The sequence below is a fragment of the Oncorhynchus nerka genome, linkage group LG14 (assembly GCF_034236695.1).
Source record: "Oncorhynchus nerka isolate Pitt River linkage group LG14, Oner_Uvic_2.0, whole genome shotgun sequence".
Taxonomy (NCBI): Eukaryota; Metazoa; Chordata; class Actinopteri; order Salmoniformes; family Salmonidae; genus Oncorhynchus; species Oncorhynchus nerka.
In genome coordinates this window covers 78630320-78656746 of record NC_088409.1, presented here as the reverse complement: position 1 = coordinate 78656746, position 26427 = coordinate 78630320, and the positions used below count along the sequence as shown (strand labels likewise).

Below are 26427 nucleotides of genomic sequence, written 5' to 3'. Positions count from 1 at the left end.
TACTCCCTACCACACACAAAGACAGAGGTAAAGGGTAGCTCTAAATCTGGTTCACCAGACATCCTGACTCCCTCAGAACAGTGGGCAGCAGCCTGGGGAGGAGGCATAGGGTAGCCCTCCTCTTCAGCTGAGTTGGAACTAAGAGGCTATGATAAAAAGCCCCATAAAGCCTGCTGTAATGAGTGAATGGACCTTCCTGGGTCTTCTCCCTTACAGCTTGGAAGTCAGCAGTGGTAAAATTTTAGGAGGACACAATCCCTCTCCCTACCAACGCAAGGCCCAATCTAGATGAGTATCAACTTCAAAAGGACGCTTCCCTGATATTGTGTTGATAAAGTTTGTTTATCAAGCTGGTTTATAATAACAATAATATACATAGACGCCAACATACACTCCTTGGATTGGTCTTACCTGCGAGCAATGTAGTAGAAGAGTGGGTTGCCATTCTTGGAGGTGCCAGCCTGGTAGAAGACGTTGAGGGTCTTCAGGGCTTTGAACTCATCTTTTTCATGGACCTGGTGCCTGGAAATCAGGGACAAACGGAAAATAGAATGCTTCTGAATCAACTACACTCACTAACTGCTAGCATCCGGAGTGTCTTTGAACATTTTACACACTAACTCTACAGTAGGAGAACAGTTACCTGGTCATAAACTCTTCAAACTTGGAGCTGGTGAGGTTGAGGCTGGACCAGTGTGTGTCGGCCACAGGTTTGTGCTCGGGTGGCCCCAGATAGGCCAGGAGGGTGGCCATCTTGTCAAACGGCCGCCTGCCCACTGCCTTGTGGTCCCTATGGAATGGAAAGAGGGGAAAGAGACCGCTGTCAGACAAAGAGGGCTATACTGGTAGTGCACATAATAACATGATGACTGGTGACTCATCAGGTTACTGACCTGTTGCTAGAGAGGTACTGTCCGATCCTCTCCTGGTTGTTCCACAGCAGCCTGTGGAGGGCCAGAACGTTGCCATCACTGATGAAGGACAGGCTGTGGTTGACTGAGTCACTTGGAGGAGAGTCAGATGCGATGTCCAAGAAGAACCTACAGGACAATACAGATTGCTCAAACAAAACTGGAAATCGATTACAAAAATCTTTAATATTTTAGAAAACGAGTCTAGGTATGTAATTCTCAGCTTTATAACGAAGTCGGGACTCGGATCAGTTCCTGCTTTTCAAAATACTGAGAGAGCAGTGTGTGCTATTATCCGCTTTCAACGCGAGGCTTTTTTGTCAAAAGCTTTGCTGGTATTAAAATTCTTCTGACTTACCGTCCATGTCAGAAAATATACAGGTTAAGATGTCGTCACAAATCTCAGAACTGTGCCCTTCCAAATCCATTGTTGCAAAGAGTTTTTTGTCATCTTCAACCTAGCTTACCGCCTGGCTGCATCAAAGTTGCTTTTCACAAAGTCGTTAAAAGGCCTCATGTGCTCCTCTTTGGTAAACAACACATGGTTGGCAATGCTCTGGAGGATCTGAAGACAGAGACAAAAACACAAAACAGAGCGCAAATTAACTCAAATAAAAGGTCATAAATAAAATGTATTTTTTACAATTACTTTATCAAACTCTTTCGGGTCAAAGCCACTACTGTCGTTTTCACGAGGTGCTTATTTTAGTAAGATGGAAGCTCCCAACCCATACCTTGGACATGAGCTTTAGTCCTCTCTCTATCCTGGGTGGGGGCTTCTCATCTAGGATGCCTGCCTCGTAGGGCGACACGATGGCAGGGTTGATGAAGCGCAGGAACATGGCACTGCCCACCGCCCCTATACTGTCCTGGGGGAAACGCTGGCTCACCACCTAGTGGAAGAGGAGGGTGATGGAGAACAATGGGGAGGGAGGAGAGCAGGAGGGGTGGGAACAGAGTGGGGAGAAGACAAAATAAGAAAAGTTAGATGCTTGTACGACATGACTGAAAAGATCTCACACCACCCTTCTCAAAGCCAACCACAGAACGAGAGAGAAAGAAAAAAGCGAGAGAAATAAAGGAAGAGTCAAAGTGCAAGAGGGAGGGAGGGAGGGAGGGAGGGAGGGAGGGAGGGAGGGAGGGAGGGGGAGGGAGCTAAGTACAAAAGTCCAGAGAAGACAGACAGTGCATTCGGAAAGTATTCAGACCCCTTGACTTTTTCCATATTTTGGTTCAGCCTTATTCTAAAATGGATTCAATTACAAATGTTCCTCAACTTACACACAATCCCCCTGAATGACAAAGCGAATATATATATTTAAAAAAATATATTTACATAAGTATTCAGACCCTTTTCTATGAGACTCGAAATTGAGCTCAGGTGCATCCTGTTTCCATTAATCATCCTTGAGATGTTTCTACAACTTGGAGTCCACCTGTGGTAAATTCAATTGATTGGACATGATTTAGAAAGGCACACACCTGTCTATATAAGTTCCCACAGTTGACAGTGTATGTCAGAGCAAAAACCAGGCCATGAGGTCGAAGGAATTGTCCGTAGAGCTCAGAGACGGGATTGTGTCGAGGCATAGATCTGGAGAAGGGTACAAAAACATTTCTGCTGCATTGAAGGTCTCCAAGAACACAGTGGTCTCCATCATTCTTAAATGGAAGAAATGTGGAACCACCAAGACTCTTCCTAAAGCTGGCCGCCCAGCCAAACTGAGCAATTGGGGGAAAAGAGGTGACCAAGAACCTGATGATCACTCTGACAGAGCTCCAGAGTTCCTCTGTGGAGATGGGAGAACCTTCTAGAAGGACAACCATCTCTGCAGCACTCCACCAATCAGGCCTTCATGGTAGAGTGGCCAGATGCAAGCCACTCCTCAGTAAAAGGTACATGACAGCAGCTTGGAATTTGCCAAAAGGCACCTAAAGGACTCTCAGACCATGATAAACAAGATTCTCTGGTCTGATGAAACCATGATTGACCTATTTGGCCTGAATGCCAAGTCTCACATCTGGAGGAAACCTGGCACCATCCCTACGGTGAAGCATGGTGGTGGCAGCATTATGCTGTGGGGATGTTTTTCAGCGGCAGGGACTGGGAGACTAGTCAGGATCGAGGGAAAGATGAACGGTGCAAACTACAGAGAGCTCCTTGATGAAAACCTGCTCCTGAGTGCTCAGGACCTCAGACTGGGGTGAAGGTTCACCTTCCAAAAGGATAATGACCCTAAGCACACAGCCAAAACAACGAAGGAGTGGGTTCAATACAAGTCTCTGAATGTCCTTGAGTGGCCCAGCCAAAGCACGGCTTGAACCCAAAGCACGGCTTGAACCTTGATCGAACAACTCTAGAGAGACCTGAAAATTGCTGTGCAGCAACACTGCACATCCAACCTGACAGAGCTTGAGAGGATCTGCAGAGAAGAATAGGAGAAACTCACCAAATACAGGTGCGCCAAGTTTGTAGCGTCATACCCAAGAAGACTCAAGGCCGTAATCACTGCCAAAGGTGCTACAACACAGGGTCTAAACAGGGTCTAAATACTTATGTATTTGTGATATTTCCATAATTTTCTAGAAACCTGTTTTTGCTTTGTCATTATGGGTTATTGTGTGTAAGGCTGTAACCTAAGAAAAGGGGTTACAACAACTTTTGTTATGTAGTGATCATGAGATAGATAAGTTGTGATCTCGACATAACAAGGGAATTATTATTTTTATTCACGTCCTTCTCTCTGGATTTCTGTAACTATGACAAGAACACTTTAATTAAAGCTTAGAGGAAAATTAAGCCTTTGAAAAACAAACAAAATGCCAGCAGCAGAGGACAAAGAGCTTGTTTTTAATGGAACTGACAGTGTTTTAGCAACATCAAATCTCAATCATATCTGTTCATTTACACACCCAGGAGATCTTAGATATGGTCATTTTCATGGTTTTATAAATTCATAGAATGTTAAGGAATGACGTATAGTAAGGCGTTTGGGAAAATTCTATAGCAATATTGAGCGGGAAAGCGGCCGTGCCTTTGAACAATTAATAGACACTGCAGTAAATAAAACCAGATGTATATCTGTCTTGTCCAGGACTGGCGTCTAGGCAGATCAGTGCCCCATAACCAAATCAGAGCTAAGCCATTTGCCACATAGGCCTGCGATCATTAACTTTGAACTGGACTGCGTTTTCAAACAGTAGCAATAGTGCAACTTTGGATCATTAGCGCGCATTTGCCAAAAGCCACAAAATACACCTGAATGGATTTCTGCAAATACCACAAGAATCCTCTTAAATTTGGGAACTTAGGCCAATTGACAACTTTTATACATAGGATGCTGTATACAGCACTTTAACACATCAAAATAAAAGAGAGAAATAATATTTGCCCAGTCTTTGGTGCTGTGCTTGCAGATGTGCTGCGACCCTAATCACAAAGTATTTAACTCCAAATAGGGCTGCATCGCAGTGCTAGCTGTGCCACTAGAGATCTTGGGTCGAGTCTAGGCTGTCACAGCCGACTTGGAGACTTATGTGGCGGCGCACAATTGGCCCAGCATCGTCCGAGTTAGGGGAGGTTTCGGCCGGCAGGGATGTCCTTGTCCCATCACGCTTTAGCGACTCTTATGGCGGGCAGGGCGCATGCACGCTGACGCGGTCGCCAGGTATACCGTGTTTCCTCCGACACATTGGTGTGGCTGGCTTCCAGGTTAAGCGGGTATTGTGTCAAGAAGCAGTGCGGCTTGGTTGGGTTTCAGAGGACACACGGCTTGAGACCTTCGCCTCTCCTGAGTCCGTACGGGAGTTTCAGCGATGAGACAAGACTAACTACCAATGGCAAAACTACCAATACCACGAAATTGGGGCGAAAACAGGGTAATATATATATATATATATATAAATATATATATATATATATATATAAGCCGTATATATATATATATATATATATATATATATATATATATATATATATATTTAAAGTACCTATAGCTCGTAATGTTTAAACTTGTTTTTCATTTTTTTACACTACATTGATGAAAGAAAGAAAGAGAAAGGAAAGAAAGAAAAAGAAATCAAGGAAAGGGGAGAAAGAAAAGAGAATGCTGGCATCAAACTCACTCCACCGAGGGCTGAATGTCTGCGGGTTTACAATCCTCCCTTGTACTTTATCGACCATTAAAAACGGATTAGTAAACAACTCCCCTCACCTTGTTGTTTAGGTCCTAATTGAAAGGAAAAAACTAAAAGCCGCAGACACTAGGCCCGCCATGGATAAAGTTTGACACCCCTGCTGTAACGGAATGCACTGGTTTCTTGGCATGGTTAATAGGAAATGGAAGCAACTAAGTTGGCACCTGTATTAGTACAAGGATTTTAAGAGAAGGCTGAACACAGACTTGAATGTGAAAACCGTTTCAAGATGAACAAATTAAGCACTAAATCAAACCATAAAAATAAATCAATTTTTTTTAAATGCAACAAAAACGTATTTTTGCTTTTGAAAATAAAGTGGCTGAGGAAAAAGTTCTCTGAACTTACTGCTTTTTTGTTTTCCTTTCTGTCTTTAACTGTGGCTTTAGTCAGTAGAGAGTGGCAAGTAGCCTACAGAACAGAGATGAGCACAAACAGGTCACAGCACCGGCCACACACACACACACACGCTACACAAGAGCATCTGCCAGCACAGCCCTACTATTGAACAGCATAGCATGTGTCTGTGCAGGTTTTTTTTACAGGCAGACTTTAGCACTATGGTAGTAGTATGGGAGAGTATCGAGCAAATGGAGATCGATATGTATAAACTTCACTTTCTGTGCCACAAAATAACATTAGTGGTTCCAAAGCACCCTGTGTTCATCTCAATGAGATATCAAAACAGCTGATGTGTTACTTTAAGTCAGTGTAGGGAGAAATTCCGCCTTTGTGGAATCAGAGAGCAGTAGGGCAGCGGTGTCGGCTCATCAGACATGCAGATAGATGGAAACAGCAGGAAACAGGCTGGGGTAGCATGTGCCCATACAGAGGTGTTCTTTCATGGAAAAGTTAGGCTTAATAGAGACGGAAGTCTCTGTGTGTGTGTGTGTGTGTGTGTGTGTGAGGTTGGGTGACTGTGAGCAGGCACACACTAGCTGCTTTGTGGTGTCTTGATGTTGCTGTAGCCAGGTAATTCAACTGCATATGTTCCCCCTTTTCAAACTACCACCATTGAAGGTACAGCCCTTATTCTGTTCTGTCACAGTACATGAAGAGAGAACATGTAGGAGAGGGCAGAGTACAGTGGTTCCTCCTTTAAAAGTTGCATCATACTTGCGGGCTGCTGCAGCATTCTATGGCACGTTAATTAATTGTCAGCCATATTTTACATTAATGCACGTTAGTGCTATTTTGACCACCAGAGGGCACCTCTGAGAAGCATTCGATTGTCTCCCATATTGGCACTACTAGAGACTTTAAAACCTTTTGTAATAACATAGTACATGGGATTGATTAATATTGTGGTGTTTCTATTCCGAGAAAAACAAGAATGCGGGCATGCGAGAGACAGGGAGGAAGAAGTAGGCTGTCCTTGTTAATAAGAATTTGTTCTTAACTGACTCCATATGTGTTATTTCATAGTTGTGATGTCTTCACTATTATTCTACAATGTAGAAAATAGTTTAAAAAAAAGAAAAATCCTGAAATGGGTAGATATTTCCAAACTTTTGAATGGTACTTGCTTAATTAATTTGATTAATATTATGGTGTTTCTATTCCAAGAAAAACTAAAAAACTATCTGGGTTTCTGTTAGGATGGAATGGAAAATATGGCGCTGTACAACGAGTCTGTCAGCAGTACAGTACTGGACTATTTAGCTAAAGAATCCCAAAATAAGAATTTGTTCTTAACTGGCTTGCCTAGTACAAAAAAAGGTTACACTAAGAGCATAACATTTCTACACCATAATTTTCTAATTCTAGTCTAACCAATACTCAAACGGAGATTGAGTGAAAACAAAAATCTCATTGGTCCACATGATTGTCTCAGAACAGGGCGAAACGATACGGAAATCTTATTGCTTCAAAAATCGTACTGCTTTAAATCCTATTGCCTCGAACTTCAATATGCTTTTTCCATAAATAAAGACCTACACCATTTTTAACAGCACATTACTCAACACTAGTGAGACTCATTTCACCTATGGTAGGCCAACAGTACGTCGACAAATATGTGTTTCAATGAAATGATTCTCTGCCAACATTTACATTTAGAGGATTGGAGGATTCTAAATTAATATCTAAGGGGAATTTTCCATTAGATATTCTCAGATAAACGGAAAATGCCCTTTAGATATTAATTTAGAATCCTCCAATCCTCTAAATGCAATTATTGGCGGCTTTATTTACAAAGTAGTGAGAATGTCTCACCCCATGTTCAAGAATTGCCTTTTTCTCGCTCACTCCTGATTAAATGAAAACCAAATCTCCCAAATATCGTTACTTTTTAAACAAAGCGATTATTATTAATGAATTTAGAATGATATAAAAGCCCCTTAGATATTCTCACAGATCCTAAGGGATTTCTATAATAGTACATTAAAAAGTGACAATATTTTGAAGATTTCGTTTTCATTTAACCAAGAGTGAGTGAGAAAAAGGCAATTCTTGAACATGGGGTGAGACATTCGCACTAATTTGTAAATAAAAACAGTTTGTTATTTAGAATTATTTATTTCTGGAGAAACATAACTTGATTATTTATCAGACATCACTTGCTTATATTCAGTCAACACTTATATCTTAAAAATATCATGGAACACCCCCCTATCCACATCGATGGAACAGTAGTGGAGAGGGTAGTAAGTTTTAAGTTCCTCGGCATATACATCACAGACAAACTGAATTGGTCCACTCACACAGACAGCATCGTGAAGAAGGCGCAGCAGCGCCTCTTCAACCTCAAGAGGCTGAAGAAATTCGGCTTGTCACCAAAAGCACTCACAAACTTCTACAGATGCACAATCGAGAGCATCCTGTCAGAATGTATCACCGCCTGGTAGGCAACTGCTCCGTCCACAACCGTAAGGCTCTCCAGAGGGTAGTGAGGTCTGCACACGCATCACCGGGGGCAAACTACCTGCCATCCAGGGCACCTACACCACCCAATGTCACAGGAAGGCCAAAAAGATCATCAAGGACAACAACCACCCGAGCCACTGCCTGTTGACCCAGCTATCATCCAGAAGGCGAGGTCAGTACAGGTGCATCAAAGCTGGGACCGAGAGACTGAAAAACAGCTTCTATCTCAAGGCCATCAGACTGTTAAACAGCCACCACTAACATTGAGTGGCTGCTGCCAACACACAGACTCAAATCTATAGCCACTTTAATAATTAAAAATTGGATGGAATAAATGTATCACTAGTCACTAGGGACGATTTCAAGTTTTCATAACAATCGGTAATTGGCATTTTTGGACCCCGATCATGTCCGATTACATTGCACTCCAGGAGGAGACTGCGTGGCAAGGCTGACAACCTGTTATGTGAGTGCATCAAGGAGTCAAGGTAAGGTGCTAGCATTAAACATATCTTATAAAAAACAATCAATCTTAACATAATCACTGGTTAACTACACATGGTTGATGATATTACTAGTTTATCTAGCTGGTCCTGTGTTGCATATAATCGATGCAGTGCCTGTTAATTTATCATTGAATCATAGCCTACTTCGCCAAACGGGTGATTTAACAAGCGCATTTGCGAAAAAAGCACTGTCGTTGCACCAATGTGTACCTAACCATAAACATCAACCCTTTTCTTAAAATCAATACACAAGTATATATTTTTAAACCTGCATATTTAGTTCATATTGCCTGCTAACATACATTTATTTTAACTAGAGAAATTGCGTCACTTCTCTTGCGTTCTGTGCAACAGATTCAGGGTATATGCAGCAGTTTGAGCCGCCTGGCTCGTTGCGAACTGTGAAGACTATTTCTTCCTAACAAAGATAGCCAACTTCGCCAAACGGGAGATGATTTAACAAAAGCGCATTTGCGAAAAAAGCATAATCGTTGCACGAATGTACTTAACCATAAACATCCACGCCTTTCTTAAAATCAATACACAGAAGTACATATTTTTTGAACCTGCATATTTAGTTAAAAGAAATTCATGTTAGCAGGCAATATTAAACTAAGGAAATTGTGTCACCTCTCTTGCGTTCATTGCACGCAGAGTCAGGGTATATGCAACAGTTTGGGCTGCCTGGCTCGTTGCAAACTTACTTGCCAGAATTTTACGTAATTATGACATAACATTGAGGTTGTGCAATGTAACAGGAATATTTAGACTTATGGATGCCACCCGTTCGATAAAATATGGAACGGTTTCGTATTTCACTGAAAGAATAAACGTTTTATTTTTTTAATTATAGTTTCCGGATTTGACCATATTAATGACCTACGGCTCATATTTCTGTGATTATTATGTTATAATTAAGTCCATGATTTGATATAGCAGTCTGACTGAGCGGTGGTAGGCAGCAGCAGGCTCGTAAGCATTCATTCAAACAGCACTTTTGTGCGTTTGCCAGCAGCTCTTCGCTGTGCTTCAAGCATTGCGCTGTTTATGACTTCAAGCCTATCAACTCCCGAGATTAGGCTGGTGTAACCGTTGTGAAATGGCTAGCTAGCTAGCGGGGTGCGTGCTAATAGCATTTCAAACGTCACTCGCTCTGAGACTTGGAGTAGTTGTTCCCCTTGCTCTGCAAGGACCGCGGCTTTTGTGGAGCGATGGGTAACGCTGCTTCGAGGGTGGCTGTTATCGATGTGTTCCTGGTTCAAGCCCAGGAGCCCTGGTTCAGGAGCTCCTGGTTCGAGCCCAGGAGGGGGATGGAAGCTAGCTATACTGTTACACTGGCAATACTAAAGTGCCTATAAGAACATCCAATAGTCAAAGGTATATGAAATACAAATGGTATAGAGATAAATAGTCCTATAATTCCTATAATAACCTCAACGTAAAACTTCTTACCTGGGAATATTGAAGACTCATGTTAAAAGGAACCACCAGCTTTCAAATGTTCTCATGTTCTGAGCAAGGAACTTAAACGTTAGCTTTTTTACATGGCACAAATTGCAGTTTTACTTTCTTCTCCAACACTTTGTTTTTGCATTATTTAAACCAAATTGATTTGATTGATGTATTTTATTAAGTTAAAATAAAAGTGTTCATTCAGTATTTTTGTAATTGTCATTATTACAAATAAATAAATAAAATAACTTTTTTTAAATATATATTTTTTAAATTGTCCGATTAATCGGTATCGGCTTTTTTTGGCCCCTCCAATAATCGGTATCGGAGTTGAAAAATCATAAAATCGGTGGACCTCCACTAGTCACTTCAAAAAATGCCACTTTATATAATGTTTACATATCCTACATTACTCATCTCATTTGTATATACTGTACTCTATACCATCTACTTCATCTTGCCTATGCCGCACGGCCATCGCGCATCCATATATTTATATGTACATATTCTTAATCATTCCTTTACACTTGTGTGTATAAGGTAGTTGTGAAATTGTTAGATTACTTGTTAATTATTCCTGCATGGTCGGAACTAGAACCACAAGCATTTCGCTACACTCGCATTAACATCTAACCTTGTGTATGTGACCAATAAAATTTGATTTGAGAATGTTGAGGGTTCGAAACCTGCTTCCTGTTTGTTTCATTACATTATTATGCCGGTCTCAGAGCAAATAGCCTGGATTGTTACACACATCTCGTTCCTCACCCTCTTCCACACGTCATTCTTCGCCCAAGTGGCTCGCTTGTGGGCGTGCTGGCAGGATGTGGCAGCACCTTCGGTTGTGCGTCAAGAATTTAGCATAGCAAGTTTGTATGAAGGTCTGATAACTCACAGGTAAATAGTATTATGCTCTAAACCGCTCTGGTGACAAACAAACTTTGCTGCCCTGTTTTCAAGTCGTCCACATGGCTGGGAGAACCTCCTCAGATTAATGCAGATGAAGGGAGTTAGATATGCATAGGAAGTGTAGTGGACTGTTTTTTTTTGTATATATGAATTACAAATCAGCCTTTACTTAAATCATGTTTCTAGTCTATTGCATAGTTACAATGTGTAGTCATTGATGTCCCAGGAGCGGTAAACACTGTTGTAGTATATAATTGTAACACATACATGCAGCCACAGCATCATTCAAAGAATGGAGTTTGATACACCTGGTATTGGATATGACTGGAAAAAAACTTGCTAAATAGCGAATTTCGTAAATTAACTTTGACAAAAAAATATGCACAATCGTTTTTTTCTATATTAACATATTCCTCTCAATTGTACAGTTTTTGCTTAACTCGTTATGACGTTATAATTACTTAGATTTGCTTCCACCGTAATGTTTTGTCAGCCATCTTTGCTGAAGGAAGTCACCAGGGAAGGGTGGCTCGAGTCAAATTCGTCTTTGGAACCACTCGATCTGATTGGTCATATAAAAACATTGGGACCCAAATGCATAATGAGTGCTCTAACTCCCCCTTGTGGTGGTCTGGATGAATGACGCTGTGACGCTAGTTACCTCTAAGTCCCGCGGTGTAAGCACAGAATTTTTAAAAGGAGGAACCACTGTATGGATAGCGGCAATGTTAGTGGAAAGTCAGAGGAAAGTAAGAAGGTTGTGGCAGTGTGTGTATTAGAGTGAGTGAGAGCTGTTGACTAATGCCATTACCGGCACAGTGTGGAAGAAGGAAGCCAGTGGCGACAGCACTCCACCCACCCAGAGAGCAGTGTCGGGCCAGGGGTGGAATATGAGCCTACCTGGTAGAGACAGTGACACACACTGCGTAGCTGCGGAGGGAACTCGCTGGAGGAGTTGATAATGGCCAGGAAGAACCGGTCTGTGATCTGGAGAAGGTTCCGCTGGTTCTCCTCAAGGTTCTCCGACTGTTCTAGTCTACAGACAGGGAGGGTGGAGAGGACAAAAAGAGAGGAAACGGAGGGGGGGAAAGAGAGGAAGGGGAGAATCCTACAACTGTCATTCATGAAATAGAAAGTAAAAATTGCCTTGGTAACTTCCATTTAACAAGGTTACCCCCCCCCCATAATTGCTCAAATCGATGTGCTATCCCTTACCACCACAACAGGCTACCACAGTCAAACTAACTGTTGGAATGCTTCCAGTGAAGGTTCCTACCTTGTTGTGTCCACCTCAAAGCTGATGTTGTGCCACTCTGGGGTGGTGACGACCCCTTTAAGTAGAGGCTCAAGTAGCTTCTGTAGGTACGCCGCCCCGTACACCTGACAAAGGATTTCAACGTTAAAATGGATTTAAAATATCATGCTTGGTGCGAGTGCTTCAGGTTCTACTATTTAAAATGTCATGCTTGGTGTGAGTGCTTCAGGTTATACTATTTAAAATATCATGCTTGGTGTGAGTGCTTCAGGTCCTACTATTTAAAATATCATGCTTGGTGTGAGTGCTTCAGGTTCTACTATTTAAAATGTCATGCTTGGTGTGAGTGCTTCAGGTTCTACTATTTAAAATTGTCTGTATGGGAGAGAAATGTGGTTTTACCTTGAAACAGAAGGTCATGATTTTACTGGCCAGGCTGTTGCCTCTGAACAGAGTCTGCATAGAGTCAGCCAGCTCCACCTCCTTTGAGAACATGTTCCACAGAAGCTGATACAGCAGGTGGCGGGAGTCGAACAGCGTCACCAACACACGGGCCAGCTCGTCCTGAAGAAGACACACGCAGACAAAAACTTGAATACACAAAAATGCGTAAACACCTTTCTAGAACTACTAGAACTAACACACTCATACTAGCACAGGGGTGGCCAACCCTTTTCCTGGAGAGCTACAGGAGATGCAGGCTTTTACTCCAGCCTTGCACTAACATGTCTGATTCTACTAATGAATCAGCACCTTGACTAGCAGAAACAGGTGTGTTATTGTAGTGCTCTTCAGTGTGAAGGTTGGTCACCCCAAGATGAGACAAAAATGACCTAGTGCTCTTTTTTGTACATACCCACTGGGATCCTGGCACCACATTGGCCAGTGCCATGGCGATGGGCAGCTCTCCCTGGTCTCCCATCATGGTGACCAGCTCCACCAGCCTCTCAAAGCGGTCAGCTAGCACCGTCTCTGCCAGTGTGTCAAACTCTGTCCCCTGCTGGAGGATCTTAGTCAGAACCTCCATGAAGGTGGCCCGTGTCTGCAGGTCCTTATGGTAGCCCAGACCTGGAGAAGGATGGATGGTGGGGGAGGAGTGAGAGAGAGACAGAGCGACAGAGAGAGATGAAGGGTGGAAGTGGATGCAGGGACATTTTAACTGAGGTTTGATTGTTCATTTTGGAAGCTATGATCACCGATAGAGTGCATTAGTCCGCTGTCCACGTTGGCGTTGAGGAGGTTGGACATGGCCAGGACAGTACAGTGTCTGAGGGAGGCCAGGCGTCGAGACATGCCCCTCTTCCTCCCAACCACCGGCTGGCCATCATCCTCCACCTCACTGCAATCATTCAGCAGGTTCATAAACAGGGTAAAGTACCTGGGTACAGGGGGTAAAGCAGGGTTCAGAACACTTACCAGGCAGTATGGATTCAAATTAAGTGCACATTTAAGTAAATGCATTCCTTTACTTCTATACAGAAACAGAGTTTATTTTGCGTGTGGAAATGTTACAGCATGCACAGTAAACAGAAAGCTGAAGAGCAGCAACAGATAACTAAGTCTCTCTGGATTAGAGTGTCAGCTACATGACTCAAATGTATATGAGTAAAGCATGTTGTAGTTACTTGAGGAAGAGCTGGGACTTGGCCTCCATCAGCTCCACCCCGTCTCCCTCCTCTGGTTGTAGAGGCAGGCCAGCTAACAGAGACACCACCGCCTCCATACTGGCCTGGTCCAGGTCTCTGGTCAGACACTTGATATCGTCATCAGCAGCCTGGTTGGAGGTGCCCATCACCCAGTCTGTCAGGTACTCCACCATCTTGTTCCTGGAAGAGACGTGGTGAGGGGTTGAATTAACAAAAATCTTTTTAAAAAGGTTCATTATTGGTAGCCTTTAAAGGGGCAATCAGCAATTGCTACAGACATTTTTGGCCTTATAAACAAATGATGTATACCAGAGGTGTGGACTCGAGTCACATGACTTGGATTCGAGTCAGACTGGAGTCACAAATATAATGACTTGCAACTCGACTTTGATTTTAACACCAATGACTCATGCCTTATGACTCGACCTGACACCCGATCGAAACCCAAATATTAAAAATTAAGCTATTAAAAAGTGTCCAGCGCATCAACTCTTCATTTAACGGATTACAGTTTGAATCGGACAGCAGCCAATCAAATTGTGCCAGCTGAGAGAAAGTTGCGCGTGGCAGTGCAGAGGAACGCTGATGGGTGAATTCAGATGGAGCCCTTGGAAAGATGACGCTGTACCAACAAAAAACAGATATAAAGATGACGCTGTACAGACAAAAAACAGATAAAGATGACGCTGTACCAACAAAAAACAGATATAAAGATGACGCTGTACAGACAAAAAACAGATATAAAGATGACGCTGTACCAACAAAAAACAGATATAAAGATGACGCTGTACCAACAAAAAACAGATATAAAGATGACGCTGTACAGACAAAAAACAGATATAAAGATGACGCTGTACCAACAAAAAACAGATATAAAGATGACGCTGTACCAACAAAAAACAGATATAAAGATGACGCTGTACAGACAAAAAACAGATATAAAGATGACGCTGTACAGACAAAAAACAGATATAAAGATGACGCTGTACCGACAAAAAACAGATATAAAGATGACGCTGTACCAACAAAAAACAGATATAAAGATGACGCTGTACAGACAAAAAACAGATATAAAGATGACGCTGTACAGACAAAAAACAGATATAAAGATGACGCTGTACAGACAAAAAACAGATATAAAGATGACGCTGTACCAACAAAAAACAGATATAAAGATGACGCTGTACCAACAAAAAACAGATATAAAGATGACGCTGTACCAACAAAAAACAGATATGCCTTATGACTCGACCTGACACCCGATCGAAACCCAAATATTAAAAATTAAGCTATTAAAAAGTGTCCAGCGCATCAACTCTTCATTTAACGGATTACAGTTTGAATCGGACAGCAGCCAATCAAATTGTGCCAGCTGAGAGAAAGTTGCGCGTGGCAGTGCAGAGGAACGCTGATGGGTGAATTCAGATGGAGCCCTTGGAAAGATGACGCTGTACCAACAAAAAACAGATATAAAGATGACGCTGTACCAACAAAAAACAGATAAAGATGACGCTGTACCGACAAAAAACAGATATAAAGATGACGCTGTACCAACAAAAAACAGATATAAAGATGACGCTGTACCAACAAAAAACAGATATAAAGATGACGCTGTACCAACAAAAAACAGATATAAAGATGACGCTGTACCAACAAAAAACAGATATAAAGATGACGCTGTACAGACAAAAAACAGATAAAGATGACGATGTACCAACAAAAAACAGATATAAAGATGACGCTGTACAGACAAAAAACAGATATAAAGATGACGCTGTACCGACAAAAAACAGATATAAAGATGACGCTGTACCAACAAAAAACAGATAAAGATGACGCTGTACAGACAAAAAACAGATATAAAGATGACGCTGTACAGACAAAAAACAGATATAAAGATGACGCTGTACCAACAAAAAACAGATAAAGATGACGCTGTACAGACAAAAAACAGATAAAGATGACGCTGTACAGACAAAAAACAGATTGCAACTTGCAAAACAGGCAGGAAGAAAATTACAGACGGAGGCGCAACAATTTATAACTTTGTTCGACATTTGAAGCTGCACAAAGAACGGTAAGTTGTGGCTAATATAGCCGACAGCTAAATACACTGCTCAAAAAAATAAAGGGAACACTTAAACAACACAATGTAACTCTAAGTCAATCACACTTCTGTGAAATCAAACTGTCCACTTAGGAAGCAACACTGATTGACAATAAATTTCAAATGGAATAGACAGGTGGAAATTATAGGCATTTAGCAAGACACCCCCAATAAAGGAGTGGTTCTGCAGGTGGGGACCACAGACCACTTCTCAATTCCTATGCTTCCTGGCTGATCACGTTTGAATGCTGGCGGTGCTTTCACTCTAGTGGTAGCATGAGACGGAGTCTACAACTCACACAAGTGGCTCAGGTAGTGCAGCTCATCCAGGATGGCACATCAATGCGAGCTGTGGCAAGAAGGTTTACTGTGTCTGTCAGCGTAGTGTCCAGAGCATGGAGGCGCTACCAGGAGACAGGCCAGTACATCAGGAGACGTAGAGGCCGTAGGAGGGCAACAACCCAGCAGCAGGACCGCTACCTCTGCCTTTGTGCAAGGAGGAGCCGGAGGAACACAAAATGCGCAAAATGACCTCCAGCAGGCCAAAAATGTGCATGTGTCTGCTCAAACGGTCAGAAACAGACTCCATGAGGGTGGTATGAGGGCCCGACGTCCACAGGTGGGGGTTGTGCTTACAGCCCAACACCGTGCAGGACGTTTGGCATTTGCCAGAGAACACCAAGATTGGCAAATTCGCCACTAGCGCCCTGTGCTCTTCACAGATGAAAGCAGGTTCACACTGAGCACATGTGACAGACGTGACAGTCTGGAGACGCCGTGGAGAACGTTCTGCTGCCTGCAACATTCTCCAGCATGACCGGTTTGGCAGTGGGTCAGTTATGGTGTGGGGTGGCATTTCTTTGGGGGGCCAAGGTAGCCTGACTGCCATTAGGTACCGAGATGAGATCCTCAGACCTCGTGAGACCATATGCTGGTGCGTTTGGCCCTGGGTTCCTCCTAATGCAAGACAATGCTAGACCTCATGTGGCTGGGGTGTGTCAGCAGTTCCTGCAAGAGGAAGGCATTGATGCTATGGACTGGCCCGCCCGTTCCCCAGACCTGAATCCAATTGAGCACATCTGGGACATCATGTCTCGCTCCATCCACCAACGCCACGTTGCACCACGGACTGTCCAGGAGTTGGCGGATGCTTTAGTCCGGGTCTGGGAGGAGATACCTCAGGAGACCATCTGCCACCTCATCAGGAGCATGCCCAGGCGTTGTAGGGAGGTCATACAGGCACGTGGAGGCCACACACACTACTTACCCTCATTTTGACTTGTTTTAAGGACATTACATCAAAGTTGGATCAGCCTGTAGTGTGGTTTTCCACTTTGATTTTGAGTGCGACTCCAAATCCAGACCTCCATGGGTTGATCAATTTGATTTCCATTGATCATTTTTGTGTGATTTTGTTGTCAGCACATTCAACTATGTAAAGAAAAAAGTTTTTAATAAGAATATTTCATTCATTCAGATCTAGGATGTGTTCCCTTTATTTTTTTGAGCAGTGTGTATTTTATTACTTTACTAGTATATCATGTAGGCTAGTGTAAAGTTAAATCAATGCGCCTCCACACAGTCAGTCAGTGTGGGAACATGATCATTGCACCCAAGATTGAGCTACAACTGGCACGGCAGTTGGAAGCCTAAATCCTGCCTGATGTTACTGCTGTTCCTAAAACCATTGACATATGTTGGCATAGTGTAACCACACACACAGTGTGCGTGTGTGTTAAGGTTTGGGGATTGTGTACAAGCCTACATAGCCCAATTGCGCACCATAGTGATCCTCGATAATCAATCATTATTTGGGTGGGGGGGGGGTCTTTCTCATGGCTACCCATGTATTTCCATTGAAATAACTATTACTCTTGTTAAAAATATGAAATCCTATTACATTTGGTGAAGAGCACATTATGACTTGAGACTTGTAAAACAATGACTTGGTCTCACCTCTGATGTATACCCATTGAGTCTTGAAGAATATAACTTATAAATGCCTCATGAGCTACGTTCAACTGTCGTACCCCATGAGGACCCAAAATATAAGCGTATTTTACTCCAATGTTTGTAAACAAAGTAAATGTAAACAAACAATACAGCCTCAAAACATGGTTAAAACTAGAATTTTATATCAGGGATTGTCAGTCCATAGCTCTGTCCATGAATTTGAGAGTGGTTATATTTCTCCAGCCCCGTCCCTTAGCTTTTTACCAAAACAGGGAGACACTTTTTTATTGTTTGAACTACTGACTGACACTTTTAAGTAGCGTTTAGCTAGTTTGGCTTGTTTAGGTCTGTCCAGGGGGGGTGCTGTCTGTCTCTCACCTGAACTTCATCTCCTGGCAGAAGGACAGGTCGTCTCGTCTCTCCATCATTACCTCCACCAACTGGCACAGCTTGGTCTTCATCTGGATGGCATGCAACGTGTTGCCGAGAATACGCACGTACCTAGGGGGGTGAGATAAGACTGAATAAGGTCCTGAAGAGTGACAACTGATTAGACATTTCATAAGCTAAGTTTTATTTTTTATTTCACCTTTATTTAACCAGGTAGGCTACAACTGCGACCTGGGTGAGTAAGTGAGTGTCTCTCACCTGACCAGGTTGAGCATCATGGTCTCTATGCTGGCCTGTCCCAGGTGCTCTGAGCTGCCCTCAGCATGGTTGTCCAGTAGGTTCTTCATGATGGCGATGGTCTGTTCTACAAACTGTGTGTTAGTATCATTGATGGGGACCTGCAATAGCACAGAGACAAATCCATTAAATCAGTCTTAACTACATTCCTGCTAATGTCAACGGACCAATATTTGATAAAGAACTAATAAAATGTGATATGCTGATTGCAGCACCCTACCTGTCCTAATAAGATTTTCTATGCTAATACAATTCAAATCATTGGTTAACGTCCCCATCCTCCTCCCCAGCCCATCCACTCACCGGCCCCTGTGTGTCGAAGAAGCGTCCGATGCTGTTCCTGAGCTTGTTGAAGAGCATGTGGTACAGGACCGGGCTGAGCTCCAGCCCCAGCAGCTCCTTGACATTGGTGCGGACATGCAGACCCACCCTCTCATGACCACATACCAGCAGAGCAAGCAGGCGGTCCAGGAACCTGCCCAGGGGGGTCTCAGTGGAGGAAGAGCAGGTGGCTGAAGTTCCAGCGTTGGAGACATCACAGGAGCCCACAGAGACCATGGAGTACTTACGTTCGCTCATGGGGCCCATGGGGGGGCTGTAGGCAGCGGGGCCACAGGGTTTGCTGCGCTGAGACAGACACACCCCTCCCAGAGCACACAGGAAACCTGTCATGTTGATCCACTCCTGCAGGGGGAGACAGCGAGCAGGTATTTAGGTCAAGTTTGGAGCAGTGGTTCCCTGTGTTATTTTTATTAACGGTGAAACAAACCTAAATCCTAAAATTGAAGTGCTTTTACCTGACCATCCTCCACCTTGTTTTTGGGGAAGTTAAGAATCTGTTTGGTGTCCTGCTCCCATTTTGCAAGCGTGTCCTCCCATGCCTGGGGTGAGACATGGAAACAAGGAGGGATACGTCAAATACTAGAGGGATGTAAGCAAGGATAAACTGTATTTAATGTTTCTCTATTCTTTCACACCTCAGTGTTTCCTGTAGTGGGGTGCTCTATCCTTCTCAACAAGGCCATCACTCTCTTCTGCAGGGTGGAGCGTCCTACCAAACACATAGTGGAACACGTAGAGGGAGTCATTTTCTGAAAGCGTTGGCCTATATCGTGACTCTCAGACCACGTTAAAGTAGTCTACAAAACACAATGTTTTTACTGACCGGTGGCCATCATGTTGCTGACGGAGGCGAACTCTGTGAAGGTGGCGTAGTTGGGCAGGATGGTCTGGACGGGCACCTCGTCAGCGGAAGAGCGGATGTCAGCCTCCTCACACAGGTGTCTGAAGCAGGACATGGCCACCAGCACGGCCTCGGTGTCAGGGCTCCACAGAAACATGTATAGACACACCTCCAGTTTGGTCTGGGCCTTTCTGCAGATGGGGATTCCACTGCCCTGCGTGGCACACTCCTGGAGGAGCAGAGAGGAGTTAGACATGTCCAACACACGCAAAACTCTCTGGACGGTTTTCTAGACCTAAGCCTCGTCCTAGACTAAAAATAATGTTAAATGGAGATTCTCCATTGAAAGTGCTTTTTAGCCCTCAATGGTTATTCTCATGTGAGGTTAGAGTCCTTGACCTCACCTTGTTCTTGAGGAGGAACTTGTTCCTGCAGATAAGGATCTCCCTCAGCCACTTCAACACCTCTGTACTGTTCACCATCTGGTGACCAATCAGCTTCTTACATATCAGGAAGAGAACCTGGGAGCTGCAATGGGATAGGCAAGTGTTAAAGCCCAATGGAATCTCAACACATGCCCCTAAAGACTGGGGCTACTACTGAATCCATGACCAGTGTGTCTGTCTACATGGAATATATCTGGACTGAAAAGCCCATAGAACTAAACCATGTCCTTGTACCTGATGTCCCAGAAGGTTTCAATGGGGGCCTCAGGGTTCCACAGCTCAATGGTCTCAGGCAGGTGCAGCACCAGCAAAGCCTGGGCAGGGAGAAACAGAGACAGAGAGAAATGTGCCTTACTTGAAGTTGACAATTCAATGCTAGGGAATAGAGTTGAAATGGACAGAATGAGAAAGAATAAAGAAGCAGAGTGGATGGAGTGGGAGTAAGAGAGAAGGAGTATAAACTGACCTCCATGGCTTCCTGGGAGAGCTGGGCTGTGTTGGCCAAGGGCACCAGCTGCACCAGGCCTGCGATCAGCTCTGCTGTGCTGCTCTGAGTCTCCTGAGCCTGCTTCCCTGGGTTCTACAACACACACACGTTAAACGTGCATGTATGGGTGAAAGTAAGGGCAGAGAGGAAACACAAACATTCACACAAGTGGAAGGGAGGGTGTAAAACTATTCAAACAGAGCCAAGGGACATTGTCTCAGTATGTATGTGGTGGTTGGTGTAAGACGTACGTGCAGCATGAGTTTGGGGTCGGCGTGGATGAGTTTGACCAGGACGAGGAGGAGGCACTTGTAGCTGCGTGTGTCCAGATCTGTGGTTCTCTCTTTGAACTTAAGGCTGGTGGTCATCTTCTCTTTAAATGACAGACTCTGTCAGAGAGAGAAGTTGTACCTTTATGTGTAACTAAGACATAGTGGTCCTAGGTGGTTGGCTTATACAGGAAAACAAAAGGTAAGTGGGTTTCCAACAATTGGTGCGACAGTGAGTGTGAATATGAGTGTGTGTGGTCCCCTTTCTCACCGGTGTCATGCGTAGTGGGGCATGTGTGTGAAGGCCTTGCATCACTCGGCTCAGAGTGTCTGAGAACATTAGTCGCAGCTCTCCAGAGTAGCAGTACACTGCATCAATCTTAGACCACCAGTCCAGATCAGACTAAAGGACGAAGAGGATAAAAGAGACAATCATTAATATTGCACTCCTGTAGGAACGGCAATTGAGATCAACACCGTCCTATCAACTGTACTTAGACTGAACTTGGTAGTAAGTAGTAGTGGAGACGGTACACACTTACATTGGTGATGATTCTGTGCAGGGAGTTGACCAGAACAAAGTGAAAGGTAGAGGGGGAGGACGAGGCCAAACAGACCTGAGGAGATGAATAAAGACAATGTTTCGTCAAAATTGCCACTTTGACAGTTAGGTAAAGCATCATTCAGACATGGTCTGCACATTTCTCAACCGATGCACTGAGGTGAGCAGACTGACTGACCTTAAAGTGCTGATTGTTGTGAGGGTTGATACGGAAACAGGAGACGAAGCAGTCGATCATGAGGTCCACGTCTGCATTCTGGCTGCCTGCCCCGCGAGAGAAGGGCTTGGTGGGGCTGAAGAGCAGGGCCTGATGGAATAGATAGGAGGAGGAAGCTGCATGTCACCGTCTGCAATATCCAAATGAACCAAATTCACAATTAACCATAACACAAAGGACTTTGTGTAGTTCTGAGATAGTTGGATGGGTATTAGAAAAATGGTCATAGCTCCATAGCTGTAGCACTAGCACAACAGTTGCACTTCTAAAAGGTCTAAGGGGTAGCCGTAGGCATATCAATCAGAGTTTACCGTTCAGGACGTTGTAGATAGAAATGTCTATACAGAAAAGGACATTGTCAATTTTACTCCACAACATAAATGACGAACATAAAACCCAGACAAGCATCCACAAGCATTGCTACACTCGCAATAACATCTGCTAACCATGTGTGTTTGATTTGACACCACTGCTGTAGCATTCCCTAGCCCCCAGATGGCAACAGAGTGGTTGGTCGTTCTGACCTTGAGGTCCACCACGAAGGACTGCACCAGGAGGAAGATGCCGGAGTGGTCCTCCAAGTTGATGTAGGTGGAGGCCTTGCACAGTTTGACACAGGCGATGGCAGCACTCTCTGTTAGTTGCTTGCTGCCCCCCTGGCCTGCTAGAGCCTTCCTCAAGCTCTCCAGGAACAGCTTCTGTAGCAAGACAGAGAAAGCAACTATAAGTCACACTACCTATTTAATCTCAGTGTGTGTGTGTGTGTGTGTGTGTGTGTGTTCTCTCATCTCACCTTGTTGGCCTTGCTCTCCTCCACCACCTCTCGAGAGATGACGTGTGTGATCTCGGGACAGAGGATGAGGAGAATGATCTGTAGAGGCCACACCGCTGCCTTCCTCTTGGCACTCTCAGCAAAGCTGTCCACCAGGTCAAACAGCCTCTCCGCAGCATCTAAAGGGCGTGCACAGAGACAGACACACATGAGTGAGATAGCCCTAAACTCACCGAACTTCTTGAGTGTCCTTAACTGTTCCCTGTCCCTTTAATCTGTTTTGAGATTTAACATGGCATTTTTTTTTAAAGTGCATGTTGTGACAGTATCTGTTTCAGTCCAATACAAGGCTATTGAGAATACTGACCTGCCATGTCTGTCTGTGGTCTCTGGTAGAGCGTGGTAAACTCATCAGGGTAGTTCTCCACCCAGTTCCAAAAGGCCTGCGGAGGAACAAAAACATGTAACTGTCCTCTAGAACTGACAGTAGCTAAAGTACCAGTCACAAGTTTGGGCACACGTACTCATTCAAGTATTTTTCTTCATTTCTACATTGTAGAGTAATAGTGAAGACATCAAAACTATGAGGAATGATTTTTGAAGGAGTTCCCACATGGTCCAACTCATCCCAAACCATCTCAATTGGGTTAGGTCGGAAGATCATGGAGGCCAGGTCATCTGATGCAGCACTCCATCACTCTCCTTTGGTCAAATAGCCCTTACACAGCCTGGAGGTGTGTTTTGGGTCATTGTCCCACTAAGCGCAAACCAGATGGGATGGAGTATTAATGCAGAATGCTGTGGTAGCCATGCTGGTTAAGTGTGTCTTGAATTTTAAACACAGACACGGCGGTTGGAACCAAAAATCTCAAATTTGGTCTCCTCAGACCAAAGGACCAATTTACACCGGTCTAATGTCCAATGCTCGAGTTTCTTGGCCCAAGCAAGTTTCTTCTTCTTATTGGTGTCCTTTAGTAGAGTTTCTTTGCAGCAATTCGACCATGAAGGCCTGATTCACACAGTCTCCTCGAAACAGTTGATGTTGAGATGTGTCTGTTACTTGAACTCTGTGAAGCATTTATTTGGGCTGCAATTTCTGAGGCTGGTAACTCTAATGAACTTATCCTCTGCAGCAAAGGTAACTCTGGGTCTTCCTTTCCTGTGGTGCTATGATGAAACTGATAACCAGTTCATCATAGCGCTTGGATGGGTTTTGCGACTGCACTTGAAGAAACATTCAGAGTTGTTGAAATGTTCTGTATTGACTGACCTTCATGTCTTAAAGTAATGATGGACTGTTGTTTCTCTTTGCTTATTGGAGCTGTTCTTGCCATAATATGGACTTGGTCTTTTACCAAATAGGGCTATCTTCTGTATACCCCCTACCTTGTCACAATACAACTGATTGGCTCAAATGCATTAAGGAAAGAAATTCCACAAATTAACAAGGCACACCTGTTAATTGAAATGCATTCCAGGTGACTACCTCATGAATCTGTTTGAGAGAATGCCAAGAGTGTGCAAAGCTGTCATCAAGGAAAAAGGTGGCTACTTGGAAGAATCTCAAATATATTTTGAATTGTTTAACACTTTTTTGGTTACTACATGGCTACGTGTGTTATTTCATAGTTTTGATGTCTTAACTATTATTCAACAATGTAGAAAAAAATAACTGGAATGAGTAAGTGTCCAAACTTTTGACTGGTACTGTACGTTTCCATGAACTTGTCCAGTTATTTTTTACAACATTTAGAATGTTTGCATAGAAAATATATCAACTGCCTGCTACGGTGCATTTCCATTCAACTGTCTTGTCGATAAAAACAGTTGGACGTAATGAAGTCAGACCCCCCCTTACTAAAATTAGGGCCAAAACCTAGGTATCGAATAAACATGAAGTTTGTTTTCGGCAATTTGCGCATTAATCAATTGGTGACAGCCTATAAATGTAAATGTAGGTAGCCCTCCCTCCCATCTGCTGCATGTCTCAGGTAGCCCTCCCTCCTATCTGTTTCATGTCTCAGGTAGCCCTCCCTCCTATCTGCTTCATGTCTCAGGTAGCCCTCCCTCCCATCTGTTTCATGTCTCAGGTAGCCCTCCCTCCTATCTGCTTCATGTCTCAGGTAGCCCTCCCACCCACCTGCTTCATGTCTCAGGTAGCCCTCCCTCCCATCTGTTTCATGTCTCAGGTAGCCCTCCCTCCTATCCGTTTCATGTCTCAGGTAGCCCTCCCTCCCATCTGCTTCATGTCTCAGGTAGCCCTCCCTCCTATCCGTTGCATGTCTCTGGTAGCCCTCCCTCCCATCCGCTTCATGTCTCAGGTAGCCCTCCCACCCATCTGCTTCATGTCTCAGGTAGCCCTCCCTCCCACCTGCTTCATGTCTCAGGTAGCCCTCCCTCCCATCTGTTTCATGTCTCAGGTAGCCCTCCCTCCTATCTGCTTCATGTCTCAGGTAGCCCTCCCACCCACCTGCTTCATGTCTCAGGTAGCCCTCCCTCCCATCTGTTTCATGTCTCAGGTAGCCCTCCCTCCTATCCGTTTCATGTCTCAGGTAGCCCTCCCTCCCATCTGCTTCATGTCTCAGGTAGCCCTCCCTCCTATCCGTTGCATGTCTCTGGTAGCCCTCCCTCCCATCCGCTTCATGTCTCAGGTAGCCCTCCCACCCATCTGCTTCATGTCTCAGGTAGCCCTCCCTCCCACCTGCTTCATGTCTCAGGTAGCCCTCCCTCCTATCTGTTTCATGTCTCAGGTAGCCCTCCCACCCATCTGTTTCATGTCTCAGGTAGCCCTCCCTCCCATCTGTTTCATGTCTCAGGTAGCCCTCCCACCCATCTGCTTCATGTCTCAGGTAGCCCTCCCACCCATCTGCTTCATGTCTCAGGTAGCCCTCCCACCCATCTGTTTCATGTCTCAGGTAGCCCTCCCTCCCACCTGCTTCATGTCTCAGGTAGCCCTCCCTCCCATCTGTTTCATGTCTCAGGTAGCCCTCCCTCCCACCTGCTTCATGTCTCAGGTAGCCCTCCCACCCATCTGCTTCATGTCTCAGGTAGCCCTCCCACCCATCTGTTTCATGTCTCAGGTAGCCCTCCCTCCCACCTGCTTCATGTCTCAGGTAGCCCTCCCTCCCATCTGTTTCATGTCTCAGGTAGCCCTCCCACCCATCTGTTTCATGTCTCAGGTAGCCCTCCCTCCCACCTGCTTCATGTCTCAGGTAGCCCTCCATCCCATCTGTTTCATGTCTCAGGTAGCCCTCCCACCCATCTGTTTCATGTCTCAGGTAGCCCTCCCACCCATCTGTTTCATGTCTCAGGTAGCCCTCCCACCCATCTGTTTCATGTCTCAGGTAGCCCTCCTCCCACCTGCTTCATGTCTCAGGTAGCCCTCCCTCCCATCTGTTTCATGTCTCAGGTAGCCCTCCCACCCATCTGTTTCATGTCTCAGGTAGCCCTCCCACCCATCTGCTTCATGTCTCAGGTAGCCCTCCCACCCATCTGCTTCATGTCTCAGGTAGCCCTCCCACCCATCTGTTTCATGTCTCAGGTAGCCCTCCCTCCCACCTGCTTCATGTCTCAGGTAGCCCTCCCTCCCATCTGTTTCATGTCTCAGGTAGCCCTCCCACCCATCTGTTTCATGTCTCAGGTAGCCCTCCCACCCATCTGTTTCATGTCTCAGGTAGCCCTCCCTCCCACCTGCTTCATGTCTCAGGTAGCCCTCCCTCCCATCTGTTTCATGTCTCAGGTAGCCCTCCCACCCATCTGTTTCATGTCTCAGGTAGCCCTCCCACCCATCTGCTTCATGTCTCAGGTAGCCCTCCCTCCCATCTGCTTCATGTCTCAGGTAGCCCTCCCTGCTATCCGTTTCATGTCTCAGGTAGCCCTCCCTCCCATCTGCTTCATGTCTCAGGTAGCCCTCCCTCCTATCCGTTGCATGTCTCAGGTAGCCCTCCCTCCCACCTGCTTCATGTCTCAGGTAGCCCTCCATCCCATCTGTTTCATGTCTCAG

The 26427-nt window shown here is 44.6% G+C and overlaps 1 pseudogene; it reads right to left on the bottom strand.

Annotated features, from left to right (window-relative positions):
- LOC115141934 (neurofibromin-like) overlaps window positions 1–26427 on the bottom strand; it is a 133926-nt pseudogene that overhangs the window by 76717 nt on the left and 30782 nt on the right.